Here is an 18,314-nt window from a genome sequence, read left to right as displayed (position 1 = left end):
ATACGGGCCCTGGACTTCAGGAAAGCAGACTTCGACTCCCTCAGGGAACGGATGGCCAGGATCCCCTAGGGGACTAACTTGAAGGGGAAAGGAGTCCACGAGAGCTGGCTGTATTTCAAGGAATCCCTGTTGAGGTTACAGGGACAAACCATCCCAATGAGTCGAAAGAATAGTAAATATGGCAGGCGACCAGCTTGGCTTAATGGTGAAATCCTAGCGGATCTTAAACATAAAAAAGAAGCTTACAAGAAGTGGAAGGTTGGACTTATGACCAGGGAAGAGTATAAAAATATTGCTCGGGCATGTAGGAATGATATCAGGAGGGCCAAATCGCACCTGGAGCTGCAGCTAGCCAGAGATGTCAAGAATAACAAGAAGGGTTTCTTTAGGTATGTTGGCAACAAGAAGAAAGCCAAGGAATGTGTGGGCCCCTTACTGAATGAGGGAGGCAACCTAGTGACAGAGGATGTGGAAAAAGCTAATGTACTCAATGCTTTTTTTGCCTCTGTTTTCACTAACAAGGTCAGCTCCCAGACTGCTGCGCTGGGCATCACAAAATGGGGAAGAGACGGCCAGCCCTCTGTGGAGATAGAGGTGGTTAGGGACTATTTAGAAAAGCTGGACGTGCACAAGTCCATGGGGCCGGACGAGTTGCATCCGAGAGTGCTGAAGGAATTGGCGGCTGTGATTGCAGAGCCATTAGCCATTATCTTTGAAAACTCATGGCGATCGGGGAAGTCCCGGATGACTGGAAAAAGGCTAATGTAGTGCCAATCTTTAAAAAAGGGAAGAAGGAGGATCCTGGGAACTACAGGCCAGTCAGCCTCACCTCAGTCCCTGGAAAAATCATGGAGCAGGTCCTCAAAGAATCAATCCTGAAGCACTTGCATGAGAGGAAAGTGATCAGGAACAGCCAGCATGGATTCACCAAGGGAAGGTCATGCCTGACTAATCTAATCGCCTTTTATGATGAGATTACTGGTTCTGTGGATGAAGGGAAAGCAGTGGATGTATTGTTTCTAGACTTTAGCAAAGCTTTTGACACGGTCTCCCACAGTATTCTTGTCAGCAAGTTAAGGAAGTATGGGCTAGATGAATGCACTATAAGGTGGGTAGAAAGTTGGCTAGATTGTCGGGCTCAACGGGTAGTGATCAATGGCTCCATGTCTAGTTGGCAGCCGGTGTCAAGTGGAGTGCCCCAGGGGTCGGTCCTGGGGCCGGTTTTGTTCAATATCTTCATAAATGATCTGGAGGATGGTGTGGATTGCACTCTCAGCAAATTTGCGGATGATACTAAACTGGGAGGAGTGGTAGATACGCTGGAGGGGAGGGATAGGATACAGAAGGACCTAGACAAATTGGAGGATTGGGCCAAAAGAAATCTGATGAGGTTCAATAAGGATAAGTGCAGGGTCCTGCACTTAGGACGGAAGAACCCAATGCACAGCTACAGACTAGGGACCGAATGGCTAGGCAGCAGTTCTGCGGAAAAGGACCTAGGGGTGACAGTGGACGAGAAGCTGGATATGAGTCAGCAGTGTGCCCTTGTTGCCAAGAAGGCCAATGGCATTTTGGGATGTATAAGTAGGGGCATAGCGAGCAGATGGAGGGACGTGATCGTTCCCCTCTATTCGACATTGGTGAGGCCTCATCTGGAGTACTGTGTCCAGTTTTGGGCCCCACACTTCAAGAAGGATGTGGATAAATTGGAGAGAGTCCAGCGAAGGGCAACAAAAATGATTAGGGGTCTGGAACACATGACTTATGAGGAGAGGCTGAGGGAACTGGGATTGTTTAGTCTGCAGAAGAGAAGAATGAGGGGGGATTTGATAGCTGCTTTCAACTACCTGAAAAGGGGTTCCAAAGAGGATGGCTCTAGACTGTTCTCAATGGTAGCAGATGACAGAACGAGGAGTAATGGTCTCAAGTTGCAGTGGGGGAGGTTTAGATTGGATATTAGGAAAAACTTTTTCACTAAGAGGGTGGTGAAACACTGGAATGCGTTACCTAGGGAGCTGGTAGAATCTCCTTCCTTAGAGGTTTTTAAGGTCAGGCTTGACAAAGCCCTGGCTGGGATGATTTAACTGGGAATTGGTCCTACTTCGAGCAGGGGGTTGGACTAGATGACCTTCTGGGATCCCTTCCAACCCTGATATTCTATGATTCTATTGCTGGGTCTGTAACCACACACCAGGTAGAAGAATTACTGACTCATAGAAACTAGCGATGGAAAAAAGACATACTAAGACATGAAGATAACTCAGGACTGTTTTCTAATTGTAAATATATTAGTGTTTCATCAGGCCTAGTTTTAAGCATCCCAAACAATGTGACTTTCTTCACTTCTCTTGGAAGACTTTCATATCACTGTCAAAAGGTTGGTTTTTTTTTTAAATTTAATGTTTAGCCTAAATATTATTTCTTCATTTCAGTCCATTATTCCTAGTTTCATACTCTTTTGCTATCCCAAGTAATTCCTTGAAGTCACTGATGTTTACATGCAGCATATATTTGCAGATTTACAACCCCGATTTGCCATTCAATTAGTAATAGGGTTCTTTTTTCCTCCCCTCATAAGTTAACCTATGCAACCCTTTAAGTATTTTAGTAACTCTTTTCTGGACATTCACCAGTTTTCTAGTCTCTGACAATAACATGCCTGCAACTGACAGAAATGCTCCAAGTGTGGTTGCACCAAAGCCCTAATAGAGGGGGACTATTAACTCCCTGTTATAGGACGGTAAATTTCTGAGTAGGAGGTCAAAAACTGCACTGATTTCTTTTGCAGCTATATCACATTCCACAATCTGTCAATATGGCAACTTGCACTGCTCTAGAGCCATTCAGTTTTTTTGTATACAATTAGATTTTTCGCTTTTATTAAAAATAACTAATACATTATCTGAAAATATTGCAGCCACAGATGTGAAAACTTTGGGGGCCTCAACTGTGGTGAAAATCTAAGATAAACTGGGTGTGAATATTGAGACTGGGCCCTGAGAGAGTTGAGTTAACAGCACATCTTGAGTACATAGTGAGGCCAAAGGCTCCTAAAAAGGTCAGTAGAAAGAAGACAGCAACTGTGTTCTTCCAGATGTACTTTTCACATTGATTCCATGCCCCACTCTCCCTTCCCACCATTACAGAGTCCTGCTTCTCTGGAATTCTGTAATGATGAAGGAACTGATGAATGGCTGGGCTTGCTCTGCCATTTCTACCCCCAGGGTTATGGAAGGGACACAACATTCAGGATGCAGGTGTGACCCCTCAAATGCCACCACTGGCCAAAAGAATCCAATCTTGGATGCATGTGCATTAAGAGCAGAATTCACATAGACAATCAATCATTCAAAGTAGCCCTGGTTATTTCACTTTAAAATGGCATCTTTATTTATGAATGATTAAAAAATGCCTGGTTTTAATGGGTCAGTCTAAAAGCATGTTTTAATTTAGCATTTTTGAGAAATACCAGATAAATAGGATACTATGGTCTACTTATTTTTAATATACAGTATATCACTTGCTTTTAAACACAAGTGGATTCCACCTTTGTCAGCTACAATAGCCATGGACAAGGATCATGAGTTCCACACTACACCATGCATTATATGGCTGTTTATAGACCATTGTCTAAGTAAAGTCTGGGCTAAAAATATTAAACCCTCATTTGAGAAGTTGCAGAAACAACAAATCTTCCTTTAAGATGTACAGTCATACATCCAATAAGCCAGGTGATATCCTAGCACATAAAATCAAAAAGAAAACAAATGTAATGCAATTCAATTCTTTCATCAGAGAAAAGAAAACTAGTTTTATCCTGGCAATCTATCATTTTCAACCTAAGTGATGATTAAAATGTACATGTTTATGCAATTGGGTGTTATTCCAAATGATTTATGCATCCTGAAAGGAATCGTACATAACTCACTGAGGAGACCCTTAATCAAGAGTTTGACAAGCACATGACAAAACAATGTACCCAATCCTGTACACTAGATTATTTTGTAATCTGAAATTTCAAACAATAATTTGGTTGGATCAGTAGAAAACCTGGTACAATGCCAGTTTTAATTTAATCTTTTCCTCAAATACTGCAGTTTGTGATTTGCTTTCCATATACTCAGAACTGAGTGATTAACAGACTTAAAAAGATTATTCAGATTTGGATTTAAAAGCAAGTTGTATCAAGTAGACTTTTCATACTGGAAAGTTAAATTATGAGAAAATTGTATATAAAATTTAATTCATAGCATGATAGCAGGAATTTTCTGCAGTCAAATATGCAAGTGGTAAGAGTATTCATCATCTTGAGCAAACATCATCTTGAAAATAAAATACTCTAGCAATAATGGAAACAGATTTTGCTCTTGCTGTTATGAATGTTCAATACTTCACATTATTCCAATTAAGTTTACTTATAGTACATTGTAAAGGAGAGTACAGTACAGTGCAAATGAAGGGTGTTTAAATCTTTTTGTAATTAGATTTTAAAACATTCTTCAGATTTAACAGGTATAAATAGCTCACATCTTTACTAGCTAATATGGTTATAAGTTTAATGTGATCTTCATGAAAATGCTATGTCATCTAAGAGGACAGCACGATCCAATAATTTGAAACCATAATAATTAAAGGTAATTTAAAATTAACTAATAATTGCAGAATGTTCCTTGCAGATAGCGATTCCCCTTATGGAGTAAACTACCCCTCAGCATTCCATTTAACAGGGACTTGCCCCACACCAGCATGCAATTTAGTGTACTTTAAAAAGAAGGTGTCTGTTCAGGTCTCAACTATTCAAAATTTTAAGATCTGGACCACAGCTCTGGAAATTTGCCAGGCATACATCAAGCAATAAATACTTACGGCAGGGATGGGAACCAAACCCAAATATTTAGCAAGTTATTTGAGAAAAGGAGAGTGTCATTTGTGTTCAAAAAGATTGGTCCTGTCACATTGATCACAAGGGTCAAACCAGTGTTCACCAAGGTCTAGGGTTTTGTACATAGAGATCTCAGCCTGCTTGGTATCATGGCAAACACATCATTAAAAATCCTTTCCCCCTTTTATTAAGGGCAAAGAAAAGAAGGAAAACAGTTAAATATTTGAAATGTAAAGTATTAAAGTTTTCATTTTAACATCCCTTGTTCCCCTTTTCCATAGCTAGAGAGAATTTTTAGAAGGAAAACCCCTTTGTTTGACAGTCTCTTAGCTAGTATTGAAGATGGCAGTAACTGTCTTTCTTGGGAAAAGAGAAGAAGTTAGTTGAAATGGGTTGCAGCTGCTGTTGTTGCTGCCATTAAACTCTGATTCCATTTTATCCCAGGTGGGGTTTAGGATTTAGCTGGAGCTGACAGAGGTGGTAATATTATCTAGATCCCTCTCTCTCTGGCCTGTTCTGGTCAGAACATTTTGCAGGATTATGACAACGAAAGCTCAGGGTCCAAGGAGATGGTGGGGGTGGCAGCCGTGATGGTGAAGCTTGCTTCAGTAGCCTCCATCAGGTATTTTCCCCTTAAAGTCTCTTTTTTTAAGGACCCAAAAAGGGTGTAGTGGGTAGAATAGCCCCTCCCCCTCATTATTTTGGCCACCAAATAGGCCTAGTTTCTGACACGCCAATTTGGTTCATTAATTTCCAGACCGACATTTTCTTGTTTACCAAGCATGATCTCAAAACAGTCCTTGAGTTATATCAGTATGCCTTTTTGTTTGGACTAATTCCTTTTTTTTTTCCAGTTTATAGCACTCTTCATTAAAAATAACTTGACCTACTTTTCATGGTTAATTCATAAACAGCCAAAAGTTATAGGTAAGGCTATGATTTAGTCATGGGTATTTTTAATAAAAGTCATGGACACGTCACAGGCAATAAACAAAAATTGCTGGCATAGGCACTGGCTTCCTCTACGCCGAGGGGGTGCTCAACACCCCCGCTCTGCTCCAGGCCCTGCCACCACCTGACCCCCTTCCCCCAAGCCACCACCCTCATCCGGCCTCTTCCTGCCCAATCTCTTGAGCATGCCCCATCCCCATTCCTCCCAGAGCCTCCTGCATGCCACAAAACAGCTGATTGCGGCATGCACGAGATGGTGGGAGGAAGGAAGAAATGATTGGTGAGGCTGCCGGTGGGCAGGAAGCACTGGCGGTGGAGGGAGGGAGGGAGCTGGCTGCCAGTGGGTGCTAAGCACCCTCTACTTTCTTTCCGGGGGTGCACCAGTCCTGGAGCACCCACAGCGTTGGTGCCTATGATTCACAGCCTGTGACCTGTCCATGACTTGTATTTATAGTAGACTTGTACTATAAATACCCCTGCCTAAATCTTAGCTGGGGGGGCCACTGCTCTGGGAGCCCTGTGGGGAGATGCTGCTCTGGGGAGCACGCTGCAAGGGGGGACTGCTACTTGTGAATACCCCTGTGGGCCACTGCTCGGGAGGGAGGCCTGGTGGCCAGCAGCACCAGCTGCCAGGGGTCGCTGAGCGGCAGCTGCTTCAGCCATCGCTGGGGCCGCCCTCCTCCCTCTGCTCCAGCTACTCCCGGGACCACTGCTGGGGGCCACCAAGTTGCAGCTGCTCCTGCTGCCCCGGGACTGCTGCTCAGGTAGTCCCTGGGACCAGCCCCAGCAGTGGCTGGTGCAGCTGGCCTTGGGGCTTGGGTGGCCCTGGGGTCAGCCACACTGGCCGCTACGGAAGTCACAGAAAGTCATAGAATCCATGACATCCTTGACCTCTGTGACAGACACGGAGCCCTGGTTATAGACCCTATTGTCACAATAGTCCTGTACTGAATGCTCTTTTATCTCACTAGCATCTGAATCTCACTAGCATTTCACTAATATCACGGCAAGACAGAGAAGGAAAGAAAGAACAGTGTTGAAGTCTGAACTCAGCTGTGAGTAATCTTACCATCAGCAGTGCTTTGCCAAGCAGGCTGACTACCAGCCAGAGATGCCACGGAAGCTAGACTTAGGAAACCAGAGATAATGTATGCTAGATGAAGGTTTTGTTATAGATATGCTCTAATTAATGACTGTATCCGTAATCCTTATCAAAATTTAAAATACCCATTGTGACACTACACCCCATTTTCTTCATAGTGGTATTATATATATATATATATATATATGATATGATTATGGCACAGTTATGATGCATTTTGTACAAGATGGGTCATGTAAGGTATCATTGGAAAAGTTATGATTTGCTGACTATGATTATCCTATTTGTATGCATATATTTTTTTTATATCTGAAGTTATGAATACTGACCATGTAGCTGTATTTTACATGTAGTCACACCTGGATGACACCCACTAGGCAAGATGCTTCTAGTCTAAATAGATGATTGTGAAGGGCGCCACTAGGGAAAACAATAGGCATGGGCATGTGACCAGCCCACATGACTGGACTCCATTTTGGGTACCTGTATTTTTCAACAAACTGGAATGGGAACTGTTTTTGGAACATATGCTAAAGCTATATAAGGCAGGGAGTGACCTCTTCTGTTGTTCTTCACTCTCCTACAACTGAACATATACGAAAAGCTTTGAAAGAAAAGGACTTGGAACAAGGATGGGGAGCCCAAACTGCAAAGCAAGTGCGGCTTGTGCCTTTAGAATCTGCAAGCCTGCTTGTATCATCAGTCAGGGTGAGAGATTATTAATTCAAATCCTATCCTTCTAGTACATTAAGCTTAGTTTGCGTTTTCTTTATTTACTAGGTAATCACTTAAAATCTATCTTATTGTAGTTAATAAACTTGTTTTGTGTTTTAATCTAAACCCATCACACCCATGCAGTCACACAGCATACTAAATTTTGAAGAGCATTTGAATACTTCTGAAGTATTGAGTCCATATATATTTTCATTGCATTTTAGGATTCTTTACATAGTATATGGCAGGGATCAGCAGCCTTTCGCACATGGCCCGCTCCAGGCCAATGGGGGCTGCAGGAAGCAGTGCGGGCCGAGTGATGTGCTTGCCGCCCTTCCCGCAACCCCCAGTGTCCTGGAGCGATGAACTGCAGCCAGTGGGAGCTGCAACTGGACGAACCTGCGGACACGGCAGGTAAACAAACCGGCCTGGCCCGCCAAGGGCTTTCACTGGTGCCAAAGGTTGCTGATCCCTGGTATATGGCTTTTTAAAATATAAAAACTAGTTATAAATTAGTATTGGCACCTGACTCTTATCTATGGTTCAACTTCAACTTAATTGTTTTGAGTGTCTTGAATAGACAGTGCCTCTGTTCTTCAAGTACTTTGGGGATGACCATGTACTTATCTACCAAGGTGTTTTATCTGAATGTATAGCTTTCCACTGAATTAAATACAGACACAGTTTAGAATTTGGTAGATCAGAATACAAATGCTAACAACACAGGATCAGTGTTTGTGGAACAACAAAAAGCCAAAACAAAAATCTTTAAAATGACAGTCCACAATCACTAACTCACTTATCTCTTTTACAATTATATTTAGAGGAACATAATTTATCCTATGTATGGATTCTAAATGACTTAGCAGCAGATGCTGTCAATTCATTCTCTAGCAGTCATTCTTTCCTCTGAAAGTTTGTTTCTGCTTCCAGTAAAAAACAAATTCAAGTAAAAAAATCAAGGAAGCTGAAAGTAAGGTGCAAATCAATGTAAACCAAATTCTATATAAAACATCCCTCATCCTGCAGAGGATGATACAATTCAAAGATAAACTTGACATTTCTAATTTTTGCTTTTAAATTAGTAGTTTAAACCAGAGGGGTGGAATGAATATCTATCTAGGCACACAGATGTGTGTCAAAATGTCCATGAACTATAAGAAAAAGCAGCTTCATTCCTTTAGAACCAAGTAAATGGGAAAATTCTATTTTCTTTAAACTGAAGATAAAAATACAAACATTAGCTTCATGTCAAAGGTGCAGCTACTCTGTCTTTGTTAGCTCTACATACATTAGTCCAGACGCTGGTTAGGACAAGCGGAAACTATAGCTTCAGGTTATCTAGAGACAAAAATTAAAATGTGATTTGTCCAAACATGAAACAATATGAAAAGAGAATGCTGTATTTTTCATCAGCCCAGAGCTGTTATCTTTTTTAATCTATTCTACTTCTGGCAATTCTCCATATATCAGACATCAGGTAATACAAAATGACATTATCTAACTGGCAACAAAGAAACTTTTTTCTACAGTGTCAGCTTTCCTAACATCACGAATAACGTGTGTCATTTTTAAAAAACAACATGTCAAGTTACTTAGTCATCACAGTGCCAAAAGAAACAATTTGTGCAATACCAACATAAAGATTCTATCTGCATGTTTTACTTTTAAAGTGGATAAATACAACTACAACAACATGATTTTATGGGAAGATTTCAAAGTTAAATAAAATACCTTAGTTCATATTTAAGAACATAACACTGAATGAACTGTCTTTCAGGCTCAAAATATTTGTAAGTGTAGGACAAACCTAGTCACAAACACACAAAAGAGATGTCATTTCTCTTTTTCCAAAATATTTTTAAGTTTTGTCATTGTGAAAATATTTTCACCTTTCTTGGAAACTATTCCCCCTCCTCTAACCTCATATGGAAAAAACGCTTTATGATTTGGGATTTTATTGCAATAGACATCACTGGAAAAAAATAAAAATTAAACAAAACAAAAGGAACAGTTTGGAGAGTATTAAATGTACAAGCTTCTTTCCACGGAATTATGTTCTAAAGCCCTCTTTGATTTGTTTCTGTCTCATTCCAGGTAAACTTCTCTTGGCATACCGATTACGGACAGCTGGCCCATAATCGCCAACATATATTGCAAATATCTGCACCAAAGTGAATCTGTTCAACCTCAAAAAAAATGGTTTTTTAAAATCTTGCACACAAAACTACTTTTACATAATTCTTTAGTGAATCAAGACAGATTGGGCTTCTCTCCAAGTTAATCAGAAAGCCTTCATGCTTTCAGGGCAACATACCCATAGATTCACTAAGTGTTTGTCACTGCATTCTTGCTTCTGATAACTATTGACACTATACTTTCTCAGAAGGGAGCTAAAAAGTAAGAATTCTGATTGTATCAACATTATATTAATATTTTAGTCTCAGTTATGTAATTATGTTTTCTACAATTTGAGGCAAAAGTTTTTACAAAGTTTCCTTCTCAACATTTTCAGCTTTCTTTCTTACCCCAAAATCGTATCGAATTTTGTAATTTTTCCTTTGGATTATTATTATTCTTCAGCAGTTATTTGCTTAAAAGACAGTAGTCTTAACATTAAAGAAGGTAACAAACCAATATTTGATTATTATACACCTCTTGAAAATTATTTTTATATTCTGAGAAAATAATTATTTGATGTAGTCTTTTTTCCCCAATATTATGCATACATCCAATATTATCAAGTAGTTCCGTTTAGGACAACCTATAACTGAGTGTACAAATACATTTAGCTACCTAGATGGCTACACAATGTTGGAACTGAGCCAGCAATATCTATAAGAAAATGTTATTCCTCTGTTCCATTCTGTCAGATTAATTTCCTTTCTATTATGATTGTATCATAAAGGTCAGCACTGTAATACAGAGTCTTTTTTTAAGAAGTCTTTAAGCAATCACAACCATTGTATGCTTTAATAGACTAGTATAATGACCTTAATATCTGTGAATCTATGAATGTGGCAAAGCTGAAATCAAATCAGAACAATAAATACTGTTAACATTGGGGTTGAAGTTACTAAATTAAGCTACTGGAACAAGTTAAATTTATACGAAAGGCAATTTTTTGTTAATTTTTGTTCACTTTATTAGTATCTTCAAAAGCTACAGTTATTCTTAGACTAACCCTTTTAACTTATTTGTATTTTTAAAGAATGATCAGGATTGATACTATTTTCACAAGCAGTCAATGGTGTGAAAGACAACATTTATTTCCAGGTCTGGACTTTTAATCTTCAACCCCGCTGCAGTAAACGACACATGTTGTCTAAAGGAATGCCATGAATGAACTAGAGATGGGATTTTATGTTGTTAATCCCAGTTGGTTGGACAGCCGGCCCATTTATCCTTTTGAATTGTTCGCGGACAATAAGAATTGTTCACTGATGGCTGGCAATATCTGAAGTGAACAGACAAAACCGACATATAACGGCATCCACAATCAGAAAAAGTTTGCAGCAGTATGCTAAGACCACACTGTATCTGACTCAAAGTAGGATTAATAGTCTCCATAGATTCACAGAGTTTAAAGCCAGAAGACAATTAGAACATCCAATCCGACTTCCTGTATACCACAAATCATTAAATTTCACCAATTTACCCCTGTATTGAGTCAAATAACTTGTATTTGATCATACTATATCTTCCAGAAAGGCATCCAGTCTTGACATGAATATGTCAAGCGATGGAAAATCCATCACGTCACTTGGCAGTTTGCCCCAATATTTTAATCACTCTCACTTTTAAAAAATTATGCCTTATTTCTCATTTGAATTTGTCTGGCTTCAGCTTCCAGCCATTGGCTCTTATTATACCTTTTCCCACGAGATTAAAAAGCCCTTCAGTACCGAGTGTTTTCCTCTCCATGAAAGTACTTGTACACAGTAATAAAGTCACCTTTTAATCTTCTTGTTAATAAACTAAGCAGACTCAGGCAGAAGGTTAGAGCTGTGAGGCAGTTACCTAACTTTTGTAAGTAGAGCTGTGTGAGCACCAAGAATTTTGACCAATGAGCTGTTTCTGTGGTCCTATATAGATTGGCGTCAACCCCAACAGTCATTTTTCAATTCTGTGGATTTTCTATGTATGAGAAAATTATGACAAATCTGAAGGCACTACACTTAAAACACTGCATCAGTACAGCTGCGCCACTGTAGTGCGTAAGTAAAGATGCTCCTATGCCAATGGGAGAGCTTCTCCTGTTGATGTAGTTAATCCAACTCTGTGAGAGGTGTAGCTATATCAGCAGGAGAGGCTCTCCCACCAACACAGCACTGTCTACACCAGCGGTTAGGTTGGTGTAACTACTTCACTTAGGGGTGTGGATTTTTCACACCACTGAGAGATGTAGGTATACCAATGGGTCTGTAGTGTAGACCTACACCATAAACCTTTTGAATATTAATTTGCAAAATAAGTTGCAATAGTTTAGAGTTCTAAACTGTACAGCTATATAATTGTTTGCAATGTTGTTGTAGCCATGTTGGTCCCAGAATATTAAAAGAGACAATGTGGATTAGATAGTATTTCTTATTGGTATTACCTCACCCACTTTGTCTCAACTATAGACTAACTTACATGATCAGATTTACTGGTATAACCAATGGGAAAAGTGTTCAAAAAGGAAACAAATTTAAGGCTCCAGATTGCAACCTGTTTCTTACATTATTTTAAACACTCAAAACTATTCTTGATCAACTTTTGTGCCAAACAGATACATTAGTCCAGGGATTCTCAAACTTAATTGCATTGCGCCTCCCTTCTGACAACAAAAATTACTACATGACCCCGGGGGGGGGGGGGGACCAAAGCCTGAGCCCCGCCACCCCGGGTGCGGGGGACAAAGCCCAAGCCCCGCCACTTCGGGCGTGGGGGGGCAAAGCTGACAATTTATTCAAGGGCTTCAGCCCCAGACAGGGGGCCTGTAACCTGAACCCCACAACCCAGGGCTGAAGCCCTCGGGTTTCGGCCCATAACGGTGGGGCTTGGGCTTCAGCTCTGGACCCCAGCAAGTCTAAGACAGCTCTGGCGACCCCATTAAAATGGGTCCCAACCCACTTTGGGGTCCTGACCCACAGCTTGAGAACCGCTGCATTAGTCAAATATAATTTCTGCAACATTACACATAATATTCTGTTTTATTTGCCTTGTGCTCTCCAAAGCACTGTGTCAGGTCAACATGGAGATAATTTTGCTTGGTAGTGCAAAAAAGTCTGCTACTGTAGAAATGTAACCTGAAATATTTACAGACAGTGTATCAGGAATTTGTTCTTTCACAGTGTTCCAGCAATGACAAAAAATAGGGGTCAACAGCATAGTTCTGGTAACCATAGACAGGTGATGTGGACTTCCCCATTGCTGCTGCCACTTCTTGGTACCTGTTTTGGTTTTTGTTGTTGTTGTTGTTCTTTAAGAGAAAAGCGCTTCTTGATTATGATTGACAAACAAGGAATGTTTCTGTAACATCTATTTTTCTCCCCTTTACTTATATTACTTCTTCCCTATCCGTGAATTTTTTCTCCCTTTCTCTTCTCCCCTGGCTACTCAGCCTCAGATCACTCCCATTTTTCAGCCATTCTGTTTTATGCTAGTGTTTTTAAGAACTAATATGTCAGAGGTTGGTGGAATAACAATATTGGACTACATGTGATGACCAAGGGAGATACACATTATAATACTAATTGGAATCTGGATTGAGTACCCATTGTGCAATCCCAGAGTAGAAAGCACTTAGAATCCTAGGGCTGGAAGGTGCCCCAAGAGGCCATCTAATGCAGCCTCCTGCATTCAAGGCAGGACTAAGTATTCTAGACCATCCCTGACAGGTCATGGTCTAACCTGCTCTTAAAAATCTCCAATGACGAAGATTCCACATCCCCCCTAGGCAATTTATTCCAGGGCTTAACCACCTTGACAGTTAGGAAGTTTTTCCTAATATCCAACCTAAACCTCCCTTGCTTCAATTTAAGCTCATTCCTTCTTGTCCTATCCTCAGGGATTAATGAGAACAATTTTTCTCCCTCCTCCTTGTAATGTGTGCATAAACTACACAGCATAAATCAGCCATGAAAAGAGGAAGCTACTGACACATTCCATATAGCTCTAAATTACAAACAATAGTCTTTTATATAACAAAATATGCTTTAAATACAAAGCCAAGACCTCCCCACCTACATACATAATATGCACCTACTGTGCAAAACATTTCATTGCAGAGATATCAAATATGTTAGTGAAATAAAAAAAATGACACTCTCGGCTTGTAAAGCTATTTAAAAATACACTCTTGTCCAACTTTGGCAGCCTGCATGAAGATCTACTTTCAGAGAAAAACAAATTTAAATGGATAAAATTAGTCAACATCACTGAATTTATTAGTTTTATGGCTATTTAACAGCTATGAGTAAATCAGGAGGGTAACAGAAAATGTGAACTGACTCCCCACCATAGAATCTCAGTGAAATCAATGGGCTGTAAATCATCAAAGAATTTGGCCTCTATGTACAAAAAAGATGCTATAACTTACTGCGTGACATGAACTCCATTATGAGTATATATATGTATGAATTCATCACAGCTACAGTGCAACTAAACTTGCAACTAAAGAAAGGAGTTTACAAATATGAAGAATATGAGAAGAACTTTTAGAGGGCTCTACTTTCAGGAATTAGTTTTCTTTTCATTTCTGATTGAAGCTGCGTTTTCATACCATTCAAAAAATGACTAAAAATTGATTCTTTGGCCCTCTTTTTGAAATACTGTGAGGCTTCTCTTCTGAAACATTTCATTGGCTGGTTTAAGCCTCATCACCTTTTATGCAGATGATATTAGTTGACATCAGCTATCACTTGTTCTCTGACTTCTTATTTCATTTATCTCTCACCTCATATAGCATCTCTCAATAGATATGATGGAAAACCTATTTCTTGGCACACACAAAACAAGACTGGACATAATCAGTAAGTATTCAAAAGAGGGAACAATCCAACACTGGAAGGAAAACAGAACTAGTGTACTCAAGGTCTTTTCCATTTTCTTTTTTTTTTTTTCCTCTCTTTTTTTGGGCAGAGATTACATTATTTTTAAAAATGTAGGGCTTTTAAATATTAGTCTACACAAATATTCAGCTCACGGCAAGCAGAGGAGTGAATTTACCCCACACTAGCCTGCTGCGGATTAACTGTCCACCTGGACCCTGATGACACATTAATGTGTCATTAATGCACTTGGGTCTACTCCTGTTTCAAAGAGGACTAGACCAAAGTGCATTAACGAACTATTAATGCACTTCAGAGCTTGGTCCACAGCAGGCTGGGTGGGGCAGATTCACACCATAGCTTGCCATGAACTAACTGTTCATGAAGGCAAGCTCTTAAGAGTTTTTCATCAACTTCACCCAAATGAAAAAAAGACTATGGAATTCTTTCAAGTACCCTCAAAATATGGTAAAAGCATACTGTAATCACGATATGCATCTGATGAAGTGAGCTGTAGCTCACGAAAGCTTATGCTCAAATAAATTGGTTAGTCTCTAAGGTGCCACAAGTACTCCTTTTCTTTTTATAAAAAGGTGAAGAACTTAATTTCAGTGAGTGTGTTGGTTACCTGTATCCAGGGTCAAAAATCATAACAAAACAAAACGAGGCTGGTAAAAACAGGAACACTACACCTATCTTATTCCCTAGCTTTCGGCTTGTAACCTTAGTGTTTCCACACCAACTTCTCTGATCTCTACAGAGTTACACTTATCCTCAGGCACACACTTCATCTAGCTGTGGAGGTACATCTGCTTGTTTATGCTGCAGGCCTTGCATGTGTGGATGAGATCTGCATACTACACTCAAAAGCCATGGACCTTAACAAACAAGTCTCTTCTAGTGCACATGCTGTTTTTGATCATAAGAGGATAGATACTCGTAGTTGTTTATAATCAAAGTGTGACCCAATGTTAAATGTATATTGCTCTTTCTACACACTAAAATATTAGATTCAGAGCATAGCTTGTTTGCACTATTTTAGGAAATTGCATATTTGTGTACATCGGCTTGCTTCCAGTTAGCATAACAGTAAGATACATATACTTTTTTTCACCTTTCAGCAACAGCAATGACAATCCACAAGACAGAAATAATACATGGATGCAAACCTACTATCAAAAAAATCATTAATGCCATGCAAAATCATCACAGGAAAAGCATTTCCCATTACGTAAGAGCTAAGCTAATTTACACAATCATCAAGATCACCTCAATTTATTTCAAACCAGGAAACAATGGTCCGGTGATCATTATTCTAGTATAGCAACATTGTATAAATTAAACTATACCAATTAATGTAGATATACATTTTTGTGATAGAGACTGTTGTACTTTTTCACAGTTATTAAACATCCATACAGACTGTCCAAGATAAAAAGATCTACTGTAAAAAGAAAAGGAGTACTTGTGGCACCTTAGAGATTAACAAATTTATTTGAGCATAAGCTTTCATGAGCTACAGCTCACTGCATCCGATGAAGTGAGCTGTAGCTCACGAAAGCTTATGCTCAAATAAATTCGTTAGTCTCTAAGGTGCCACAAGTCCTCCTTTTCTTTTTGCGGATACAGACTAACACGGCTGCTACTCTGAAAGATCTACTGTGTACTTCAGAGTAAATAAGAAGGTCACTAGACAGAAGATTTTCTTACTGGTTATGAGTACATACAAGACTGAAAAGCAAGCTGGTGTTCGACGGGTTGGCTCCCTCCCCCACTACTGAGATAGAACCGCATTATATATTGTACCAACAATGCAAGGGGATAAAGCTGATCCTGAGGTGATTCTAAGCCACGACAAATATGATTCAGGATTCCTTACTCACCAAACTCAAGTAGGCAAGTGAATTTGTCAAGTGTTACTTAGTTTTATTTATATCTTAATATATATATTAATATATAATTAATTGCAGCACATAACGTAATTGTGTATATGCAATTGTCATTTAATATGTATAAAATAGAATTGATTTATATGAAGTTATATTCTTTTATATTAAACTCCTATGAAATGTTTCCCACTTCTTCTTAAACAACCATCTCAGTATCCAGTTTGAGCAAGATTTTGGTTACAACTCTGCTTCCAGTGAAGGGACAGTTAGGAGAACCACGCTATTCATTTCATGTTGTTTTTTGAAATTACTGGAAAAACAACAAGGAGTCCTTGTGGCACCTAAGAGACTAACAAATTTATTTAGGCATAAGCTTTTGTGGGCTACCCCTTTTAGCCCACAAAAGCTTATGCCAAAATAAATTTGTTAGTCTCTTAGGTTTCAAAGTAGCAGCCATGCTAGTCTGTATTCGCAAAAAAGAAAAGGAGTATTAGTGGCACCTTAGAGACTAATGAATTTATTTGAGCATAAGCTTTTGTGAGCTACAGCTCACTTCATCGAAATGCTGTAGCTCACAAAAGTTTATGCTCAAATAAATTGGTTGGTCTCTAAGGTGCCACTAGTACTCCTTTTCTTTTAGTCTCTTAGGTGCCACAAAGACTCCTCGTTGTTTTTGCTGATACAGACTAACTCGGCTACCCCTCTGAAACCCATCACATTTGAAATGACTGGACATCATCTCACAGTAATTGAAAGTCAACATAATTTCATCTCTTTCGTGACACTACAGTATAAACAAAAGGTGATGAGCCTTGTAGGATATAAGGGCAGTTTCGCCTCTTGAATGTGGAGGAGAATGAAGAACTGGAGTTTGCCATTTGATACTAAAGCAGAAGTATGAACTAACCACTTAGACACTGCATTTCAAAAAGATCAAATTTCAGATCAGTAGCCTGTAAGATACCTAACAGAGTGTTGGTACCCTTCGGCCTTGAAAAATATTAATACAGTGACTTTAAAGCAATGAATTACTTATACACATTCCACAACAGGTTAGATCAACTACTGTGGAACTTTCAAAAGCACACAAGTGATGTAGGAGCCTAAGCAACAATTTCAAAATTGACAATCCTTAGGTGCATTGGTGTTGTAGCCGTGTTGGTCCCAAGATATCAGACAAGGGAGTGAGGTGATATCTTTTACTGGACTAACTTCTGTTGATGAGAGAGACAAACTTTTGAGCTTACACAGAACTTGGTCCAATAAAAAAATATTACCTCACCCACCTCGTCTCTAACTCTTAGGAGCCAAAGTCCATGGGACTTAGCCTCCTAAGCACCTAAGTCACGTTTGAAATTGGGACTTAAGGCTTTTCTACTAAGTGAGATAATGCACTCCACTGGGATTTGATTTCTAAAGTGTACTAACGTGCTATGTATAACTTGGTCAGTGTAAAAAGAAAAGGAGTACTTGTGGCACCTTAGAGACTAACCAATTTATTTGAGCATGAGCTTTCGTGAGCTACAGCTCACTTCATCGGATGCATACCGTGGAAACTGCAGCAGACTTTATATACACACAGAGAATATGAAACAATACCTCCTCCCACCCACTGTCCTGCTGGTAATAGCTTATCTAAAGTGATCATCAAGTTGGGCCATTTCCAGCACAAATCCAGGTTTTCTCACCCTCCACCCCCTCCCCCCACAAACTCACTCTCCTGCTGGTGATAGTGTAGACCT

The 18,314-nt window shown here is 39.6% G+C and overlaps 1 protein-coding gene across 6 annotated transcripts in view; it reads right to left on the bottom strand.

Annotated features, from left to right (window-relative positions):
* MEF2A (myocyte enhancer factor 2A) overlaps positions 1-18,314 on the bottom strand; it is a 161,423-nt gene that overhangs the window by 64,112 nt on the left and 78,997 nt on the right. The window lies entirely within an intron of this gene.

The sequence above is a fragment of the Lepidochelys olivacea genome (genome assembly GCF_965140295.1).
Source record: "Lepidochelys olivacea isolate rLepOli2 genome assembly, chromosome: 10".
NCBI classification, from domain to species: Eukaryota; Metazoa; Chordata; order Testudines; family Cheloniidae; genus Lepidochelys; species Lepidochelys olivacea.
This window is presented reverse-complemented; position numbering and strand designations above follow the sequence as displayed.